This window comes from Lolium rigidum, chromosome 2, assembly GCF_022539505.1.
Source record: "Lolium rigidum isolate FL_2022 chromosome 2, APGP_CSIRO_Lrig_0.1, whole genome shotgun sequence".
NCBI lineage: Eukaryota > Viridiplantae > Streptophyta > Magnoliopsida > Poales > Poaceae > Lolium > Lolium rigidum.
The window spans coordinates 76,285,942-76,293,233 of record NC_061509.1 but is presented as its reverse complement, the minus strand read 5'-3'; positions in this window follow the sequence as shown (position 1 = coordinate 76,293,233).

The following is a 7,292-nucleotide window of genomic DNA, read 5'->3' as shown; positions in this document are numbered from 1 at the left end:
AGCATGTCGTGTATACAATTTTTGATTCATCGTTTGTGTAATCAACTGCATGCTAAACGGTTTGATAAATGCAACAACCTAAAATGGTTAATGGCGAGATCATAACACATCTTCTAGGTTGAGGAGCCCAAGCAGCTTCAAGAAAGTTTCAGATTCTGTGGTACCAAATGTAGTTCAGAAATGTGACAGAGCCAAAACATCATTAGGCCGAAATACAAGCAACTTGCATAACGTTTTATAGCAGATAATATCTAGTGGGATTAATGAAATAATTTGCTGAATTAAGACAAACCAGACAATTGTGTTTCAGAACATTTTGCAAACTTCCATAGATGCTAACAAGATGGCAACATCAGATACAGATGAGAAATCTTCCTACCACATTAAACAAAAGGCTAATTGGCAATTAACATCTCTACACCTCAAGAACAGATACTAGGAAGGAACCAGTCGAGGCTCGGCGGGTGAGCTGGATGTTCTTGGGGCACAATGATGCGCGCTTGGTGTGGATGGAGCAGGGGTTGCTGTCTTTGAGGAGTCCGACAAGGTAGGCCTCGGTGGCCTCCGGCAGCAAGGAGAGACGCAATAGATCGCCGTCGCCACAGAAGCTTAGTTGGAAAAAAAATGTGACCAAGTTCAGACATGCTCTACTTCACCTGATGATTCAGGTGGAGATGTGACGACCCAAGTTGTCACCGAGCGTTTCATCACTACATGGTTTAATTGGTTAGAGCGGTTAGAACTCTAGACCTCAGAGTCCACACGGTTCAACGAGCTAGCCAACTGAGCAACAACCCCAGTGTGGTACCAGTACGAAAGAGTACCAATTCATACTTCACCTCTGTTGAGATTGATAATTTTTTTCAAATCTCGGAAGATGGTGAGAATTGAGTACTAGCTGCAAAGAGTGGCCTATGGCTATTTGGTTCTTCCAATTCAGTTAAACAGGACTCACTGAACTGCTGGATACAATTAGCTATGCTGATTGTCTTAATACAACCCAGGTAGTAAAAGCTGGACTATACATCAACGTAACTGAACCTGCTTCATAGTGGCAACGAGATCCGCATTAACAAACCATAAGAAATGCAACGATTTAACACTGACATAGCTAACTGCTGCCATTCCAGTTTTGCTTCAGTAATTCAGAAACCTTAATCAGTAAGTAACTCAGCCTTCATCCATGCGTGCTAGATTAATGGCAGTTATGCAAAGGAGATGGTGCTGTTCCAAGCGTGATGCCGCTGGAATCGTCGCCATGGTCAAGGATGAGGCTGAACACAACCAATTTGATCAGGTTTGCTTAGCACCATGCCCTCCGTCAACATGCGGCCTGTCCACCAGCGCCAGGGCCGCTGTCCCAATGATCACCGTGGCAAGCAGCGTTGTGCCCTTGGCGACTGCCAGAGCAAGAACCAAATAGGCCTAGTTGTCGTCCTGGTAGTTCTGCCGTGCACATTTTACTTGTCTATCTGGATCTGAGCAATTCCGAGGAGCAATGGCATGACAAATATCCTCACACTCCTATCAACAAACTCACTGACACATCTTCTATGCTATGGATGTACTCAGAATTCTGTCATTTCAAAAACATTTTGCCCAATACAGCTATGGCCTATAAGTCAAGCATTTGAAATTTGCTAGTGAGGATAGCCAAATGACACATACAGCCACTGCTTGATCAGTGGTTTACAAACCAGTGATTGTTTGCAATCCATTAGGACAACTCAGTGCTGACACAACATGTAGGAAAAATTGAGTAGGCTTGAGAATTATCACCAAGCACTTGATTATCAATTGATTAAGTACTACGCACTCAAAAAAATCATGACTAGTACAGAACTGCAGTTCTGTATGACATTTTTCATTGCTTGACAAAATCATGACTTAGTTTTTACCCCTGCAGTTTGATAAATAGAGCAACCTGAAATGCTTAACAGCGAGATCAAACGAACATCTAAGTTGAGGAACCCAAGAATATACAGCATGCGAGAAAGGAACAGACTGAACTGAACCATATAAATGAGAGAAGGTTCAGATCCCGTGGCACAAAAAAGTTCAAGAAAGCAATAGAGCCAAGACATCATTGGGGTGATATACAAGCAGTTTGAAAACGTTTTCAGCAGAGAAATATTTAGTCGGGTAACCAGATATTTGCTTAATTAAGAGAACAGCATAAAATTGTTTCAAAGAACAGTTTGCTAACTTTCCATAGATGCTGGTAAAAATATGGTACCACCGGATACACCACAGCCCTGCCGCCACAGCACAAACGAAACGAGGCACCACATCCAGCAAGGCTGAGAGCTAACTAACACATCTCTAAAATAGAGCTCAAGAACAGACACTACAGCCTAGGCTTCTCTCGCCACGGATGCTGCGGGCGAGCTGGATGTCTTTGGGCACGATGATGACACGGTTGGCGCAGAGGTTGGTGTCTTTGAAGAGCCCAACAAGGTAGGCGTCGGCAGTTTCTTTTTGAAATGGATAGCAACAGCATAGCAATAGATTGTCGTTGAAAACGTAGCTCAGTTTTATGAATTGACAAGCAAGCACGCCACAGAAGCTTAGTTGGAAAAAAAAAAGATGACCAAGTTCAGACAAGCTCAAATTCACCTGATAGAGCTCAAGAACAGACACTACAGCCTAGGCTTCTCTCGCCACGGATGCTGCGGGCGAGCTGGATGTCTTTGGGCACGATGATGACACGGTTGGCGCAGAGGTTGGTGTCTTTGAAGAGCCCAACAAGGTAGGCGTCGGCAGTTTCTTTTTGAAATGGATAGCAACAGCATAGCAATAGATTGTCGTTGAAAACGTAGCTCAGTTTTATGAATTGACAAGCAAGCACGCCACAGAAGCTTAGTTGGAAAAAAAAAGATGACCAAGTTCAGACAAGCTCAACTTCACCTGATTATTCAGGTGGAGATGTGCAACAGCATAGCAATAGATTGTCGTTGAAAACGTAGCTCAGTTTTATGAATTGACAAGCAAGCACGCCACAGAAGCTTAGTTGGAAAAAAAAAAGATGACCAAGTTCAGACAAGCTCAAATTCACCTGATAGAGCTCAAGAACAGACACTACAGCCTAGGCTTCTCTCGCCACGGATGCTGCGGGCGAGCTGGATGTCTTTGGGCACGATGATGACACGGTTGGCGCAGAGGTTGGTGTCTTTGAAGAGCCCAACAAGGTAGGCGTCGGCAGTTTCTTTTTGAAATGGATAGCAACAGCATAGCAATAGATTGTCCTTGAAAACGTAGCTCAGTTTTATGAATTGACAAGCAAGCACGCCACAGAAGCTTAGTTGGAAAAAAAAAGATGACCAAGTTCAGACAAGCTCAAATTCACCTGATAGAGCTCAAGAACAGACACTACAGCCTAGGCTTCTCTCGCCACGGATGCTGCGGGCGAGCTGGATGTCTTTGGGCACGATGATGACACGGTTGGCGCAGAGGTTGGTGTCTTTGAAGAGCCCAACAAGGTAGGCGTCGGCAGTTTCTTTTTGAAATGGATAGCAACAGCATAGCAATAGATTGTCGTTGAAAACGTAGCTCAGTTTTATGAATTGACAAGCAAGCACGCCACAGAAGCTTAGTTGGAAAAAAAAAAAGATGACCAAGTTCAGACAAGCTCAACTTCACCTGATTATTCAGGTGGAGATGTGACGACCCAAGTTGTCACCGAGCGTTTCATCACTACATGGTTCTTGGTTATGGGGGTGAGAGCGATTCGAACTCGAGACCTCAGAGTCGACACGGTTGTACGTGCTAGCCAACTCAGCAACCACCCCTTGTATGGTACCTGTACGAAACAGTACTAATTTATAGGCGCTGGCCTCTGTTGTGACTGAAAAAGAAAAAAAAAAACAATTCTCTTAAGGTGGTGAGAATTGAGTAGTAGCTGCAAGCCTGCAACTAGTGGCCTATGGCTATTTGATTCTTCCAATTCAGTTAAACAGGACTCATTGAACTGTTGGATAAAATATTTAACACAACGGTACAAATAATTAGCTATGCTGATTAACTGAATACAACCCAGGTAGTAACAGCTAGACTAGCTACATTAACATAATTGAACCTGAGGTCCGTGTTAACAAACCATAAGAAATGCAACGATTTAACACTAACATAGCTAACTGCTGCCATTTCAGTTTTGCTTCAGTAATTCAGAAACCTTAATCAGTAACTCAGCCTTCATCCATGCGTGATAGATTGATGGTAATTTTGAAAAGGAGATGGTGCTATTCCAAGCGTGACGCCGCTGGAATCGTCATCATGTTCAAGGATAGAGTATATGATGACGGCATCCGGCCGTCCAGCAGGCAGGGCGCCATCCCGATTTTTTTTTTTTTTTGAGGTAAATCAGTGGGTTTCCCCACTGTGTATATTTATAAATTTTCAAAAAGTAGTATGTACAAAGAAAGCATATTGCTAGAGTTTAGCAATAGCTGGCTAACTAGCAGGCCCTAAGCCCAAACAAAGAAGAAGGAAAAAAGAACAAACTTATCTGTGACTATTGAAATCTCTCAACCCAGAGTTTGAGGCCAGAATAAGACTTTCTAGGAGTCTTATAAAGAAGCAGCGAGACTTCCTCCTTGAATTTTCTTCGACATCTGTATAGATTCGGTGGAGTACTTTTGAAGATGAAAGCATTGCGAGTAGTCCAGATAGCCCACGAGATCAACATGATCAGCTCCATGAAGAAAGGAACATTCAGAGATAGTTTCAAACTTGTAATGAAGCTTTGAATATCTGTCTGTTGTGGGGGAGTCCAAGTTGGGCTTACATATTGCCAACACATCTGAGCAAATGGACACTGAAAGAACAAGTGAGTTCTTGTTTCCAATTCATCCTGATCACACATAACACAAGAGTAAGTGTCCATGAAGAAGTTCTTCCTTTGCAGCATAGCCCTGGTATTAAGGCGATTATGGATCAGCAGCCAGAAGAAGACCTTATGTTTCTGCTGACAACAACTACTCCACATCCATTTCAAGGCTTGGATAGTGCCACCCTTGTTCATGAGAGATTTATAAACTACAGAAGTTTTAGTAGCCCTAGAATTCCCAAGAACAGTCCAAGTATCCAAATCAGTAGTTGGCTCAAGATTCAGAATCAGGGCTTGGAAAAGATGGAATTGCTGCAAAGCCTCTTCAGAGAGAGGAAGGTAAAAGAGTTCGACCAAATCATTAAGAAGCAAGGCCTTCTGAATAGAAATGTTTTCATCCTTACAGAAGGAATAAAGGTGTGGCCAAGTATCTTTCAAGATATTAGTGGTCCATTTGTCTTGCCAGAGAAGAATAGTGTTGCCTTGCATAAAATCACATTCGACCGGGGTTTTGAAGGAGGGCGGCGGCTTCGAGCAGCTCTCTCCACCAGAAAGAAACCTCTCTAGTTCTAACTGGAGGCAGACAATTGGAATAATATAATTCCCAAGACATCTTTGCCCAGGGCAGATCAGCTCTTCTATAGAATTTGTGCAGATGCTTCATTAACAAACAATCATTACGGGTCGAAAGATTCGGGACACCTAGTCCACCTTGATCCTTAGGTCTACATACCAAATCCCAGGCGACAAGAGGAGGATTCCTTTTACGTAAATCCTTGTCTCTCCATAGACAGTGTCTTACTGTACTTATCAACTTCATCAATAACCCATTTGTAGATCTTTAAAGAACAAAGGTAAAACATGGGTAAATATGAAAGTCTTGAGTTAACCATTCTTAATTTGCTACCATAATTCGGATACATAGCACAAGCTGGTAATCTCCTCCGGACGATCTGTATTAGTGGAATGAAAAATTCTTTTCTAGGCTTGGTTGTACTCAGAGGGAGTCCCAAGTAGGTAAAGGGAAGGCTTCCCTGCTGGCAATGTAGGGCATCAGTAAGAGCTGTAACTTCTTCATCAGCAATATTTATTGGGATAAGACTAGACTTAGAGTAATTGACTCTCAAGCCAGAAATATCCCCAAAGACCTGTAGTAGCTGTTGTAGATGCCTAAGTTGTTGCTCATCTGCTTGAAGGATGATAAGGGTGTCATCAGCATATTGCAAAATAGGAAAGTCTGTGGAACATTGCAAGGCCAGAGGTCTGCAGAGAAGGCCATCCCTCAAAGCTTCATTAACCAATGATTGCGGAACATCAGCGAGCTAGAACAAAAAGCAAAGGGGAGAGGGGATCACCCTGTCTTACCCCTCTTTTACCTTTGGAAAAATGATCCGGGAATTCCATTCAATAGCACGAGAGGATGTTGGAGAGGTTAAAAGCTGTTTTATCCGGGAGCACCAAACGGGGCCAAAACCCTTTGCCTCAAGAAGCTGCCAAAATGAAGGAGTGGTTGACCTTATCAAAAGCCTTCTCAAAATCAATCTTAAATGCCACTTGTTTTCTTTTTAGTTTTATGGCAAAAATGTAAGTATTCATAGGCCCAAGCCGGACAGGTCTTGAATAGTTCTAGATTTTATAAAACCATATTGATTCTCATGAATAATACTCTGAATGACAGTTTGTAGTCTGTTGGCCAGCAGCTTGGTGAGAAGCTTCAAGGTGCAGTTTAAGAGAGAGATTGGTCTGAAGTCATGCACTGTCTCAGCATTGTCTTTCTTGGGCACCAGAGTAATAAAGCAACTATTGATACTCTGGAGACAAAGGTTGTAATGTCCCTGCAGCGTGTCTTGATCTCACGCCCGGCAACGGCGCGTAAAAGAGTTTGATGGCGTGTATTTCACACGTTCGTTGGGCAACCCCAAGAGGAAGGTATGATGCGCACAAGAAGAAGTTTTCCTCGTAAAGAAACCAAGGTTTATCGAACCAGAGGAGCCAAGAAGCACGTTGAAGGTTGATGGCGGCGGATGTAGTGCGGCGCAACACCAGGGATCTGCGCCCAACGTGAACCTGCACAACACAACCAAAGTACTTTGCCCCAACGAAACAGTGAGGTTGTCAATCTCACCGGCTTGCTGTAACAAAGGATTAACCGTATTGTGTGGAAGATGATTGTTTGCAGAGAAAACAAGTAGAAAACAAGTATTGCAGTAGATTGTATTTCAAGGAAGAGAATTGGACCGGGGTCCACAAGCTCACTAGAGGTGTCTCCCATAAGACGAACAGCATGTTGGGTGAACAAATTACAGCTTGGGCAATTGACAAATAAAGAGAGCATGACAATGCACATACATATCATGATGAGAGTATAGTGAGATTTAATTGGGCATTACGAACAAAGTACATAGACCGCCATCCAACCGCATCTATGCTCTAAAAAGTCCACCTTCAGGTTATCATCCGAACCTCC